The sequence below is a fragment of the Mustela putorius genome, unplaced genomic scaffold (genome assembly GCF_011764305.1).
Source record: "Mustela putorius furo isolate JIRA1106 unplaced genomic scaffold, ASM1176430v1.1 tig00000831_pilon_pilon_pilon, whole genome shotgun sequence".
In the NCBI taxonomy this organism is placed as follows: domain Eukaryota; kingdom Metazoa; phylum Chordata; class Mammalia; order Carnivora; family Mustelidae; genus Mustela; species Mustela putorius.
In genome coordinates, this window is record NW_025421490.1 from 1,913,019 (window position 1) to 1,928,404 (window position 15,386).

At 43.6% G+C, this 15,386-nt stretch overlaps 1 protein-coding gene and 1 pseudogene across 2 annotated transcripts in view; both read left to right on the plus strand.

Annotated features, from left to right (window-relative positions):
- The window catches only part of CAP2 (cyclase associated actin cytoskeleton regulatory protein 2), a 139,339-nt gene that overhangs the window by 85,575 nt on the left and 38,378 nt on the right, over nucleotides 1-15,386 (plus strand). The gene's annotated exons all lie outside the window — the stretch shown is intronic.
- Nucleotides 5,283-5,406, plus strand: LOC123393382 (annotated as a pseudogene).

Consider the following 15,386-nt stretch of genomic DNA (forward strand, 5'->3'; position numbering starts at 1 on the left):
AAGCAAACGGGGCCTTCAGCCCCTGGAGGTGGACCTCCATCCTCTGCCCATGGCCCACTCCTGCAAACACAGAAAAATACAGGTGCCAAAGAGTCTAGAAATGACATTAATTCTAAAATTTATAAAACCGAAGGCCATGAGAGAAATCATCTTAAAGAGAATCAGCAAGACAGTAACGACCCATCAGCGCTGACAGCAGGGAGTTCTCAGAGTCCGGCGTGGCGCCAACCGCTGAGAGGTGGTACGGTCACGCCTGGCATTGAGCTTGGGTGGTTTCTCCCAACGACTGTTGCTCCGTGCTCCCGAGATTGTCAGGGTGCCCCGTCTGTGCTCCAGCGTGTGGAGTCGGTACCGGGCGCACGAGAGTCAATTTCCTGGGAGGCTCCAGAAGAGAAGACCCCATCCAGGGGGCCTGTCCTAGAAGCTCTTGACTGTGTCTCGTGGGCACTGCACTCTGTCCTTTCACCAGTCCTGAGGTTTAACGGAGCCGCACCATCCCGTGGGGCCATCAGTGACCTACCGTTTCTTCGGTGTCTGAAGTCCGTAAAATGTTCAGATGACTGTGAAAATGGCAGCAGCTCCCGTGTTTCGGCTTCTGTGGTCTGTCCGATGTTCTACACACACTGTCTTATACGGGCGTCATCAGAGCTTCATGGATGAGTCTTTCTTACTCCTTTCCTAGAAGGATTCTGGGGCTCACAGAAGGGAGTTAACCCCAACTGGTGTGAAAGATGCGGTTTAAACCCAGATGTGTTCCGCTCCAAAGCCAGTGCTTTTTTTGTTATGCCTAATGACAAGCTTTGAGCGCCATATATATCTGTGTTCAGATCCCACTTCTAGCCAGATGACTCTGAGCGAGTCGCTAAGTATTTATTGACCTTATTCCCTCATTCACAAAACAGGAATAATCATGCCAGCTTTTCCAAGTTTTTGTGGTGTTTTTTAAATGAGAGGTGGAATGCAGAGTACAGTGCCTAATCGATAGGAGGCAATCAATAAGTCGTGGTCTTTGTCCCCCTGAAACTGGTCTCCAGAAGATGCTCACCACCAAGGTCTTATGCAGACTTTTGTGGGGTTTCTAACATGGCCTCCTGATGAGGAGGAACAAGTCCCATTGGCTGTCTAGCTCAGCTGCTCTTGGCTTCAGCCTGTCCCTATCTTTATTCTAGAAGGAGCATTGAATGTGCAGGAAGAAAAGAAATATCCCAAAGAAAGAACCTTTCATTTGCAGAAATTGCATTTTGTAGTTTGCAATGGGAACGTGTGATGTCGGAGAGAGAAATCTCCTAAAACCAACCAAGGGAAATGTTTGCATGTTTTCCCTCTCTGTAAATTTACCAGCATCTTATGATGTTGCCCCGTGGTAAGGATACATATATTCACATTTTAATTTTGCATGTTGAGGGTCGTCCCCAAAACAACCCCTGAGTATATTTAACATGATAAAGTAATGCTACGGACTGGAAGTCAGAAGGGCCTAGAGCTGACCAAATGTACTTCAATAATGAAAATAACGACGATTGGTAACACACCAGTGTTAACACAAGGTGGTTAAGGAAGTGGGACTATAACTCGCATATTCTATTCTATAATACTCATCAGTAGCAAGCGTGCTGTGCTCTACTGCGTGCCAAGGTCAAGGGTGTCTGGCACTGAAAGTGAATTGGAGCTTATGAGTGTAGCTTACGAGCAGCTGAAGTCAGGTTAGCCAGTCGGGTGGAGTGGGGGGTGGTGGTGGCAACTTTTATCCCCTTCCAATTCCTGTTTTCTTCTCATTGATATTTCATATTCCACTCTGATCGGCTGCTACCTTGTGAGCAACGGACTAGAACAAGCAGAATTAACCAGATTCTCAGTCATATATCTCAATCAGCCAAATAGTCTCACCCAAGCCTTTTTACGTTAATAAAACTCCCCAGCACCAACCCCATTCCTTTTTACTGCTTTATTCCTTTTTTTCATAGTATGATGTGTTGATTACGTGTATTTGTATGATCAGTTTACCAATTTTTTTAATCTTTTTTTTAAGATTTTATTTATTTATTTGAGAGATAGAGAATGAGCATGAGAGGAGAGAGGTCAGAGAGAGAAGCAGACTCCCCGCTGAGCAGGGAGCCTGATGCGGGACTCGATCCCTGGACTCCAGGATCATGACCCGAGCTGAAGGCAGTCGCTTAATCAACTGAGCCACCCAGGAGCCCAGTTTACTACTTATAAACCTAGAGGAAGTCTTTTTTGTCCACTAATGTATTCCGAATAGCTAGGATTATAACTGGCCCTTATCAGGGGCTTTGAGATATATTTTAATGGATAATAAGGACAAAAAAGCTTGATAAGGTCAAGACGGATGCCATGCAAGAAAAAGAGGAAGAAGACATGAAAGAAAATATCTGATAATTTTGTTCACTTATGAATTAAAAAAACATATCAAAATAGGATAAACTATTGCCACCTTAGGTAGATATGTTTATTTCTACTATCCAGATCACATCTCACGTCTCAGAAGGTTCATTATTATTACAGCATTAATTTGTCTGTTCATTCATAATGTGACAAGTGCTGTGACATAAAAATGTGAGAGGCGCCTGGCTGGCTCAGTTGGTCGAGGGTGCACCTGTTGATCTCAGGGTTGTGAGATCAAGCCCCATGTTGGGTGTTGAGACTACTTAAAAATAAAATCTTTTTAAAAATAGCAAGCTAGATCATCAGCACACACTCCTACAACATGATTGGGTCTGCCCCCAAATCAGCCATATTTAACAGTAGGTCTCCATCCATTACTTCGATTAGTTAAAATACAGTACAGGGGCACCTGGGTGGCTCAGGGGGTTAAAGCCTCTGCCTTTGGCTCAGGTCATGATCCCAGGGTCCTGGGATCGAGCCCCAGATTGGGCTCTCTGCTCAGCAGGGAGCCTGCTTCCCCTTCTCTCTCTGCCTGCCTCTTTGTCTACTTGTGATCTCTGTCTGTCAAATAAATAAATAAAATTTTAAATAAATAAATAAGTAAAATACAGTACAGATGCAGCCAAGTCCAAAGGTTTAATCTCTCTGTGGGCCAGCTAGTTTCAGGATGTAATGAGTAATTGACCTGGGAAATTAATAATCTTTCCACCAGCCACAGAGTGTACCCATTATCCAGGCTAATTGTGTCACAAACATTTGCTGCTGGTCAGAGTGGATGACTCAGACAAGCCATCTCCACGAGAGAAATGGCACAGAGCTCACCTCCTGCTGATTGTGAACCAAGGGCACCATCCTTATTACTGAGCAGCAGCACCGTTGTACCCCGTGTTGCCCTGACCTGAGGTGGAAGGACATGCTTCCAACCAAAGGCAAGTTGAAGAACGGAAAACAGAAGGGGACCGAGCTTGGGAGTGGGGAGGGGAGTTAAGGACATCAGGAGCCACTTTGCAGACCATATCAGTGAATTGTGACCCCTGGGAAAGCATGGTTAAGGGCAGACTCAACAGTGTGTCAGATTTGAACTTCGGGTCTTCCTCCCAACACCTTTTCCTTCTCAGTGTCTGCTTCTCAAGTGACCACGTCATCCTAGTTGCTCAGGTCAAAAACCAAGGAGTTATTCTTCACTCCTTCTGCGCTGCGGCAGCCCACATCCCTCCCGGAATCTAGTTCTCACAGTCACCCCTACAGCCACCCTGGCCCCAGCTGCTTCCGTCTCTCATCCACACTGCTGCAAACAGGATCTCCCTGCTCCCGCCCTCCCCAACCCTCCGGCCTTCTATTCTCAGCACAGCGGCCAGAGTGATCCTTAGAAAAGAAAAATCACATCATGTCATCCCCCCAATCAAAACTCTGTGGTGATTTCCACTTCATTCGAGATAGAAGCCAGAGTCCTTTCAACAGCCTGTGTGAATTGCTCCCCTGCGCCCCACTATTTCCTCTTCAACCTCTTGCCCCATGCCTCTTGCCCTTCCTCCTACTCTTTCCAGCCCCTCTAGTCCGCTGGCTGTTCCTTGAACACTACAGACACATCCCAGCCTTGGGACCCCCGCAGCGGTGGTTTCCTCTGGCGACGGTTGTATCTGCTTCTCCCAGACAGCCCCATGGCTGATGACTCCTACAAGTATTTATTCAAATGTCACCTTCCTCATGAGACCAACTCTGGTCACCCTATTTTATTTTCTTTTAAAATTTTAAAAGATTTTATTTATTTGAGAGAGAGAGAGAGAGAGAGGGCAAGCACAAGGTCAGGAGAGGGGGGAGCAGCGGGCAGAGGAAGAAGCAGACTCCCTGGTGAACAAGTAGCTGGCCTTGGGGCTCCAATCCGAGGACCCTGAGATCCTAACCTGAGCCAAGGGCAGCCGCTTGACTCCTGAATCACCCAGGCACCCTGGCCGTCCTATTTTACACTGAAACTCATCTTCACGTGTATTTCTGATCCCCCTGACTTGACTCCAGTTTTTCCCCCAGTGGCTTTTAATACCTAACATGCTATATAATTTAGTCATTTATTACTCTTTGTTCTTACTGATACTTTCTCCAATCGTCCTTAATCAGAAATCTGCTTCCCACGGAGTGTATTTGCCCCCTGCAGCGCTTACTGTTGTCTGTCTCCTCTCGTTATGGTTAATTGTATGTGTCAGCTTCACTAGGCCATAGGGTGCTCAGATATTCGGTCAAACATTATTCTAGCTGTTTCTGTGAGGGTGTTTCTGGATGAGATTAACATGTAAATCAGTAGATTGAATAAAGCACCCTAGTGTGGGTGGGCCCCATCCACGAGTTGAAGGCTTAAATGGAACAAAAATCGTGACCCTCTCTTGAGTAAGGAAGAATTCCCCCTGTCTGCCTTCCTTCAAACTGGGACATCAGCTTTTCTCTGCCTTTGGACTTGAACTTAACATGAGCTCTTCTGTGTCTCAAGCCTGCTGGCCTTCAGACTGGAACGCTGCCATGAGCCCTTCTGGGTCTCTGGCCTGCCAGCCCACCCTGCAGATCCTGGGACGTGTCCGCCTCCAACATTGTGTGAGCCAGTTCCTTCCCCACCCCACTTGAACAAAAGAGGGCAGGGACAGAAAAGTCTGTATCGTTCGCTGCTGCACATGGTCCGTTGTATCTGTTGCCTCACCCCGACATGTCTGACCAGCCCTAGCACGTAGAGGGCACTCCTCATACATTTGTTGAATAAATGAAGAAACAAACACGTAACAAGGGGACTCTCTCTAGAAGTATAATGAATACAATCATCTCCGTATCTCCTAGTCAAGATCTATGGGCTTTATACCTTCCAGCTGAGTCAAAGGTAGAAGAATGGTCTTCCTAGCTTTGCGCAGTGGCAGTATCATAGCCAATGAGGTTTATCCAAGGCGCAATTATTGCTAATTGAAAAGAATGGTTTTCCTGCGTATGTTTCATAGAAAGCCATCCTGGCTGTATAGTTTTATGCTAGCTTCACACACTTTCCCTTGGGGGTCAGTGTGAAAAACCAGGCTCAGCAATCTCCAAGCACGGGTAAAACTGAACCCAGGAGATGTGTGGTATAAGGAAACCTTAAATCAGGAAAAGCTCGGGGTCTTCTCTGGACCTGGAAGTAGCCAGAAACCTGTCCTGGATACCAAGAAGCTTCCCATGGCCGTGGGGCAGCACAGGGAGAAAATGACAGCTCGAGACAGGAAGACCAGAAGCAAACGTCATTCGCCATCATTTTGCTCTGAAGAAGGAAAAGAATGCTTTTGTTTGTAAATAGTCTGCCTTTGTGCACCATGGTTTCATGGGCAAGGGAAGAAGGAGGGGAGAGACGATGAGGAGAAGGGAGAGGAGTGAGACTGGTGGGAGTGATTAGAAGTGGGCGTGGGGCTGGTCAAAAAAGGCCTGGGCGGGGGGACGGCAGCAGAAGACAGCGGCTCCGTGCAGAGGGGGCGGGCTGCATCAACAGCCCTCCCAGAGATTATTCTAGCTCCTGAAGACGGTGTGTGTGTGTGTGTGTGTGTGTGTGTGTGTGTGTGTGTGTGCCTGCGCGTGTGCGTGTGAGGGAGATGAGGAGAAGAGGCTTCTTCACCTCCGTTAAATGCCCTGGGAAGTGTTCCCATGGTAATGAGCAAGGCTGACTGGAGAGGAGGGGACCGTGGATACCCAGTGAGCAGCCCCGCAGACTTCTGGGAGTCCTGGAAGCCTCCCACCCAGACTTCCTGGAGCAGGATTTCCCACGCTCTGTCCCACAGAATATCAGATTCCCTAGAAGAGGGCATGGGGGAGAGCAAAGGTTCCGTGGCCAAAAAAAAAAAAAAAAAAAAAAAGCTTGAGGAGCATCAGGTTAAACAAAGCTAAATAGATTCCTTCAGTACCTCCTTTAGTATCCTGAGGAGTCATGAAGTGCCCAAAGGGGGATACCGTATGTGGAATTCTCCCAACCTCCCTGGACCAAGAAGCACTTGGTGCGGGGCTGTTCCCCAAACTGGGGCCAGTGGTCTGTTGGATTCCCAGCGGGAAGCATAATTCTTGATAAAAGCAGACAGTAGAATCTTACGGAGATTGTGCTAATCTTAAAGAAAAAGCTGGTTTCTAATTAAGAATGATTGGAACTGGGGTGCCTGGGTGGCTCAGTGGGTTAAAGCCTCTGCCTTCAGCTCGGGTCGTGATCCTGGGGTCCTGGGATCAAGCCCTGCATCGGGCTCTCTGCTCAGCAGGGAGCCTGCTTCCTCCCCTCTCTCTCTCTCTCTGCCTGCCTCTCTACCTACTTGTGATCTCTCTCTCTCTGTCAAATAAATAAAAAAAAAAAAAAAAAAAAAAAAAGAATGATTGGAACTAAGCATCAGTACCCTGATACAGTAATGGTTCACTTACCAGATGGGTTACCTTAAGACTTCCTGGGTAGTTGTTGAAAGACTTTGCATCTCTTGAGTTTGAAATGGAAACAATGGGTTTATGTCATCTCAGCAACATTCTGCATAAATGAATCTCAGGGAGATCTGGCCAGCCTTCTACCATGGGCCACTTATCCAGGGGGAAGACAGTGACCCAGTAGATGCTTCTGACTGGGCTAGGATTTTTCACATAGAGCTTTGGTAGTTTAAACTGAGAGTTAGTGGCCCTGGGTGGCTCAGTCAGTTACGCGTCAGGTTATGATCCCAGGGTTCTGGCTCAGGCTCCCTGCTCAGTGCTCTCTCTCATTAAATAAATAAATCTTTAAAAAAAAAAAGATACTTTAAAAACTGAGATTTATCACGGCAGAGTAGACCCAAGTGGTGACTGTATGGTGTTGGCATACAGTCAGTGCTCAACAAATGTTGGTAGAGAAACTAATGGCAGTACAGTATTGTATGTTTATGTTTTTGTTTTTTGCATTTCAAAGAACGAATTTCTGGTCACCATATATTTTAGATTTTATAAAGCTGGTGAATTCTAACAGTTTTGGCGATTTTCTCCAGGTTTTATACCCCTTAGAGATTGTTGGTGAAGTCCCTGTGCTTTTAAGTAGAGCACAAAATGAGTTCTGCTGTTCAGCATTGATGTTCAGTATCCTGTACAGTAAAATTATAGGTGATTACAAAAGTGGTCACTGTCACAAGCCAGGTGATGCCTCCCCAGATAGGTTAAGAGCTGGTATCTTCTCAGCTGGGCCCATAAAATAAGCCGAAAACATGACAAAGTGCAAGATGAGATGGTTCCTGGTCACCTGGTCTACTCTCTCAAGCTTGTTGTGGATAACCAGCTTAGGTTGTTGCTTTTCAACTTAGTGTGTTTTTCTGGTTTCTCTCTGCCATGATTTAGTATGTCATTGCCCATTGTTGACCCTCTACTTTCTTTCTGGATCTCAAATAATCCAGCTAATCCCACATCCCTGCCATGAACCCAGCATTTTCGAGGAACCCGTTTTGTCGAATCCGATCAAACAGGAGAGATACACTAGAGCTTCCTGGGTATCCCACGTTCGTTTTTCAGCCTGCATACCCATGCATAAATGCAAAGACATGTTTTTTCTGGCTCAACTGATCTCTTTTTGCACTACCAGTGAAAGAAAGACTATCAGAACAGCTATAATGAAAACAATAAATCTCAACCTGAGGGAACAGTTAATGTTACAGCATTTTTTGGTTGGTTGGTTGTTTTGTTTTGCTGTTGTTTCCCTCTCCTGACTCCCACTGTTGCAGCGGCATTCAGGATATCTAAGGTATTATAAGGACACAAGCTGTTGTGGGTCATTGTGTAAACAGTGAGATTTCTACCGAACTCTGCTTTTTGTATGGCGTAGCTCCTCTTCTAAGACGTGTCAAACACTGAGAGCTTAACGAAAACTGTGGCCCGCGTATCATGCCAGCAGAACTGTGCTCTTGTTCTGATGAATCGATTGTAGGTTTTAAAGTGAAGACTTCTTCAGCTACTGCACACACAAACTAGAGATGATGAGAGCTAAGGCTCACATGCGTGAACGGTGCTAAAGACAGAAACTCTAAGTGGGGATTGACAGTGTATCTATCGCCCAGTGTCAGTGGCCCTGAAATCGTAAATAAGGCTTTGAGTGTTAAAATTATATATTTTAAAATTATATATTTTAACACTCAAAGCCTTATTTAAAACCGGGATCGGTTTCTGGCGGGGTTCGGACTGGAGCACTACCGATGCCGGGCCAGCCCCAGGGGGCGGCCCTGCAGACATGTGGCGCCCGAAGCGAGTTGGCCGGGCGTTTTCCGGCCAATTCTCATGAAACGAAATGAAAACGAAATGTGAAGAGAAAAATTAATTATTTTATTAATGTGAAGAGAAAGCTGCACCCCCCGTGTTCATTGCAGCATTATTTACAATAGTCAAGGCTTGGAAACAGCCTGAGTGTCAATCAGGACAGATGAGCAAATGGGAATCTGTACACAATGGAGTATTATTCGGCCATAAACAGGAATGAAATTCTGACGTTTGTGACAACATGAATGGACCTTGAGCCCGTAGGCTAAGTGAAATAAATCAGGGAGAGAGAAATACCAGATGATCTCACTTATATGTAGAATCAAAAAACAAAACAAAACAAAACAAAAAACCACACAAAACCGAAACACGAAGCTCATAGAGAAGATACACTGGGAGTTGCCAGTGGGAGAGGGGAGGAGGGGGGCAAAACCAGTGAAGGGGATTAAAAGGTAGAAACTTCCAGCTCTATTATAAGTAAATCCTGAGAATGTAACAAACAGCATGGTGACTACAGTTAATAATACCGCATTGCATATTTGAATGTTGCTAGGAGAGTAATCTTAAAACCTCTCATCACAAGAAAAATATTTCGTAACTATATATGGTGATGGTTACGAACCAGACTTGGGGTGATTTTTTTTAGCAATATACAGAAGTATCATATCATTGTTACACACCTGAAACTAATATGATGTTTCACGTCCATTATACCTCTGTTTAAAAAATGTGCAATTTGCAACCTCAAATGCACTGTTCTACCTTTATGAGAAAAATAGAAAGTTTGACATCAAGCTTCAGTGCCTTCCCTGGGGTTCAGTCTAAGTAGTTTGTCCCAGGCTCCAGAACTCTGTATTTGCAGCTGTTCCCTAGCAAATGTCAGTAAAGGAAGAGCATAGTGATGATCCTGGACCCTGATGCAATATTTTTTAAAAGATTTTATTTATTTATTTATTTATTTATTTATTTGAGAGAGAGAAAGGGAGAGAGAGAGCAGGGACATGGGGAGAGGGAGAAGCAGATTTCCTGGTGAGCAGGCAGCCTGACGTGGGACTCGATCCCAGGACCCTGGGATCATGACCTGTGCCAAAGGCATTTGCTTAACGAACTCAGCCATCCAGGCTCCCCACTGTGCAATATTAAATTATGTTTCATATACATGGATGCCTTTCTTTTAGTCTCTATGCTATTATGTATGTCTGAAATTGTTTGCTTTTAAAAGAAACTACTGAAAAAGAAAGTGCTGATGAGTATAATGGATGTTGAAAGATTCGCATTAAAAATTTAAGTAGGAGTTTTCAAACGTTGGAAGCTTCTCTCTTAGGTATCAGAACAATGCAACTCTCCAAAACAATTAATTCCCCCAAGGAGACCAAGTCTTTATGGTTTTACTCTTTAAAAATGATTTTTAAGAAATACAAGCAAAAAAGCCCTTGGGATCCTTAGGTATATTTTTAAAGAGAGTTTAGTAAACCCTAAAATGAGATATACATGTGGAATGTAAGTCCTTATGAGCATATAAAAAAATATTTTCCGGGGCGCCTGGGTGGCTCAGTGGGTTAAGCCGCTGCCTTCGGCTCAGGTCATGATCTCAGGGTCCTGGGATCGAGTCCCGCATCGGGCTCTCTGCTCAGCAGGGAGCCTGCTTCCTTCTCTCTTTCTCTCTGCCTGCCTCTCTGCCTACTTGTGATCTCTGTCTGTCAAATAAATAAATAAAATCTTAAAAATATATATATTTTCCAAGGAATATAATGCAATATATTCCATTATAGTGCAATATAATGACAAATGACAATAATATAATGACAGCTAACACGGCATTGGGTACATTTGCGGACTTCATGAGTTTTGTTTATTGAGGTTCACTCCTGTGACAGTTTTGCAGATGTTTTAAATGTACAAGTTGTCTTAAATGTACAGACATTTCTAAAGCCTTTCCATGAGGTATATTCTTGAGCCTCCAAAGTGTTCCTGGACAGTGGGAAACTTTCATGTAAGAGGAACATGAAGGGAAATGTCTATAATTGCACCAAAGCAGGTTAGGTCGAATTGATGTTTCTGAGAAAAAAATACTTGCTCCTAACTTAAAATGATGAAAACAATCACTTCATTTATTAGCACATCCCAAATAAATATATTTTTAGAAGCAAATACTGTTCTGGTTTGGTTAACTTTTGCCTATTCTTCATCTGCATAATTCATTCTGGTAATTTCTGATAATGTTTTCCTGAAGCTGCTTTTCTCCTAGGAAGGAAGAGGCCAAATCCTTTCTGATATGTGTAAATTTAATAGTCCCTATTTTTTTTTAATATTTCATTTATTTATTAGGCAGAGAGGCAGTCAGAGAGAGAGGGAGAAGCAGGCTCCCTGCTGAGCAGAGAGCCCAATGCAGGACTTGATCTCAGAGCCTGAGATCATGACCTGAGCTGAAGGCAGAGGCTTAACCCACTGAGCCACCCAGGCGCCCCCAATTTAATAGTCCCTATTAAAATTTTTTTCTATCACTGAAGGTACAAAAGTGGATAATATGTTTTAAAATGTTTCCCTTTATCACAGAAGAAATGCATGTATGGATTGAAAAATGTAGAATATATGAATAAGCCAATAAAATTTGATAAAAAAAATCTTTGTTACCTCTTTGATATATATCTTTCCATAAATATCTTCTGGGCTATAATTCATACACATGTAGAACCAACTGGTAAAACTCTGCACAAGAGCACATTAGCCAGTAATAATGATTGATAATTGGCAGTATGGTTGGCTAAGAATTACTGTTTGGTGTGAGTTTTCTTGAATTTTTTTTTTTTAAGATTTTATTTATTTATTTGATGGAGAGAGAGATCACAAGCAGGCAGAGAGGCAGGCAGAGAGAGAGGGAGAAGCAGGCTCCCCGCTGAGTAGGGAGCCCGATGCGGGACTCGATCCCAGGACCCTGAGATCATGACCGGAGCTGAAGGCAGCGGCTTAACCCACTGAGCCACCCAGGCGCCCCGAGTTTTCTTGAATTTTAAATGTAAGTGGGATTCGAATATTTAAAATCCAATTTTTTCTTTGATGCTGTTGAGTTTGCCTGAGTCATAACAGTAATGCTTTTGCAGTATTTACATTTAAAACATTCTTTCTAAAATTACAGAGTTCTCACAGTACTTGCCAAGAATATATATTAATGGGATTTTATTTGTTTAAATGCTTGCTTGTTTTAATTGAACTGCTCGAATTCAAGGACTCTTGTTTATGTTCTTAATAACCAGTGTTTTTAAAGTAAATTATTCTTATTTTTGAAGAAATCTCTAATAAGCATATCTACCAGGAAAAAATAAACATTTAGCATGCTTTTTTTCATGTGGTGGAATTAATTATGTTTATTGTCACTTACGTTTTCCCCAGTGTTTCACAAACAGCATCGCTATGTTTTATAATCCAAAAAAAAAAAAATTTATTTAAAAAGAAGTAACGATGGATTGATCCATTCTCTACCTGATGTAGAACCACATAAAAACCCTGGATTCCAGAAACAGGCTTATTTGCTTTCACTCAGTGACACTTCTTTGAGGTCAAAGTCCCAGAGTTTACTCATTCCCTTACAAAACAGCGTGCGTGGAAATTTGGTTTTCCTTTTTGGGTAAAGTTTCTCCGGCGCTTGCTGATAAAGCTCTTTAATTTTACTTTCTGCAAAACAATTATTTCTGGAGCTAAACTGAGATGAAGCAGATAATGGGTCTCAATTCTTCAACCTTAAAGCAGACACTAGGGTCATAAAGACATTGAATCTTGAAATGTTCTCTCCTTCTGTGGAAGCCCAGAGAACCAAGGGGAAGGGCAGGCAGGACTTTCCACTTACTCTTCCTTTGAGTCTTGCAAAATGGTTTCCTTTCTTTTCGAGGTCCTCTTTGCAGTGCAGTAATTGCTAGATGTTTCTGAGGGGCCATCGCCAGGACACCCATTTAAAAAAAAAAAATAAAACAAAACGAGGACGCCTCTGGTAAATGTATCTCCTCCTGTGAGTGGAAAGCCCTTTTGCAGTGCTGATTGACATCTGCCTTTCAGCCTGTATCTATCAAGTGTGCCTGATACAGGCTCACTCCCCAAACAGGTGGAAATACCTCTAATTAATCACCTCTCCTGTTTGCATTTCCTCTGACATCCCCACAGGATCAGCCTTGACAGAAATCTACACCATCACCCGAATATTCTCTCTGTGTTTGATTCCAGCTGTGAAAGTTCAGGATGAGCTGGAGAATGTAAGCCTAGTTTGAAGTAGGGGAGAAATCTACTGGCACAGAATGAAAGCTATACTGTTTATTGAGGTTGTGCAAATAGCTGTCGTACTTAGATCTCTGAGCCTGGCTTTTTTCCCCTTCTTTTCTTTCTTTCTTTCTTTTTTGTTTTTTTTTTTTTTTTCTTTTTAATGAGGACAGTTCTTAGAGCAATTCCCAAACTAAGGCACGAGAAAACTTTCTCAATCTTTATGATGCTTTCATCAGATAAGCAATATAAAATATCTTCCAGAATACCCTGTCTCCTCAGACCTTAGAGTTTGTTCTTGGGAAGTTGAAGATAAACGAAGATGGCCTTAATAAATCTATCTAACATTGTAAATACAGTGATTCTGGTTATTTTTCCCCTTGAGGCAATAAGCCAGTTATCACCAATGATTCAGATTTTCTGGCCTTTCTCAAAATTGTCATTGCAGCAAGAATATCATAACTTAGCAAACTGTTAGACAAAATCAGAATAATGCTTTTTAGTAGTTATGCCATAAATAAAAATCAGCTGCCTTCTGGAAGTACCTATAACACACCTTCAAACGGGTATTGAATTTGGACTAAAAAGAAGCCCTTGAAGAGGGAAATATTTCCCTTCTCAGAGTGGATTTCCAGGGGCACCTGCCTGGCTCACTTTATAGAGTGTGCAGCTGTTGATCTTGAAGTTGTGAGTTGGAGCCCCACGTCGGGGGTAGTGTGTACTTAATTTTTTAAATGTTGTAATAAATAAATAAAAAGTAAAATTCCAAGGAGAGCTTTCAAACCTGACTTTTGGCAGCCATTAAGAAGCAAACATGAGGGGCGCCTGGGTGGCTCAGTGGGTTAAGCCGCTGCCTTCGGCTCAGGTCATGATCTCAGAGTCCTGGGATCGAGTCCCGCATCGGGCTCTCTGCTCAGCGGAGAGCCTGCTTCCCTCCCTCTCTCTGCCTGCCTCTCCATCTACTTGTGATTTCTCTCTGTCAAATAAATAAATAAAATCTTTAAAAAAAAAAAAAAAAAAAAAAGAAGCAAACATGGAAGAGTTGTGTTTGGGCAGGGAATGTTTGGGAGGGGGTTGTTTCAGGAAGAGGTTTGTTTGCTGTTGAGGGTTCAGAGTACCTGTTTTCCTCTCCTGTAGAGCCGTTATCCCCTTACACTAGTTTGCTAGAACTGCCAGAATGAAGTACCACAGACTGGGTGGCTTAAGCAATAGAAATTTACTTTCTCCCACTTCTGGAAGCTAGAAGTGGGAAATCAAGATGGCGGTTGATTTCTTCTAAAGCTTCTCTCCTCAGCTTATGGAAGGGGGGCATCTCCCTGTGTCTTCTCATGATCTTCCCTCATACATGTCTATGTCCTTTTGGGTTAGGGTCCACCCTAGTGACCTCATTTTAACCTAATTACCTCTTTTAAGACCTCACCTCCAGGAGTGCCTGGGTGGCTCAGTGCATTAAGCCTCTGCCTTCTGCTCAGGTCATGATCTCAGGGTTCTGGGATCAAGCCCTGCGTCAGGCTCTCTGCTCAGCGGGTAGCCTGCTCCCCCCACCCCTCTGCCTGCCTCTCTGCCTGCTTGTGATCTCTTTGTCAAACAAATAAATAAAATCTTAAAAAACAACAACAACAACAACAACAAAAAACCTTACCTCCAAATACAGACATGTCCTGAAGTACCAGGGTTAGGACTTAAACATCTGGATTTGTGAAGGACACAGTTCAGCCACTAACAACTCTGAGTCAGGGTCTCCCTGCCAAATCTATAAAATCTTTTCTTTTGAATGGTTCTAAGGGTAAGCAAGAAAGCAGAAAGGTATTCTTGAATTTTCCACAAGACCTGGCTAGCTTCTACGGCAACCTTTTTTGTTTTTCTCCTCCTTCAACATGGATAAATTTAAAAAGTGCATATCCCAGCTAGGAAATCTCTCTCCCTGTGTTTGCATATAAGTGATAGGAAGGAGCTGGTCAGTGAATCTGGTCAGTCAGAGGCTTCACTGGCAGATACCCAGGATCACCCCCCACCCCGTTTGCTGAACACCCAACATGCCTAACTCTGTACCAGGTGCTGACGTGCCCTCTCATTTACTTCTAACAGTCTTGTGAAGTAGGGACCATTCCCAAGACTGTTTTGCAGAGGAGACCATGGAATCACATGTGTGGAAAGAAAAGCCTAATACCCTGGCCAGCAAGGACTTGAACCCCAGTAGTCTCATTCCAGACCTGAGCCCTTAATATCTTCACAATACCTTTCCCTAGTCTTGCTGGCAGAGAAGAAACTTGTGTTTGGGGAGTGAACCATATTTTTCTGAGCACGCAATGCAGAGAATTTTCTCAGGGCTTCTTAGAAGACCTGGGTTCCAGCTTCAGCTCAGCCAACGCTTGCTAGCTAATCTTGTCTCCTAGTTATGTGAGATTGGGGAATTGGATTCGATCCATGCTTCTGAAACTTTCAGACTGAAATTCATAACGAGAAATACATTGTACTGTGTGGTTCAGTACACACAT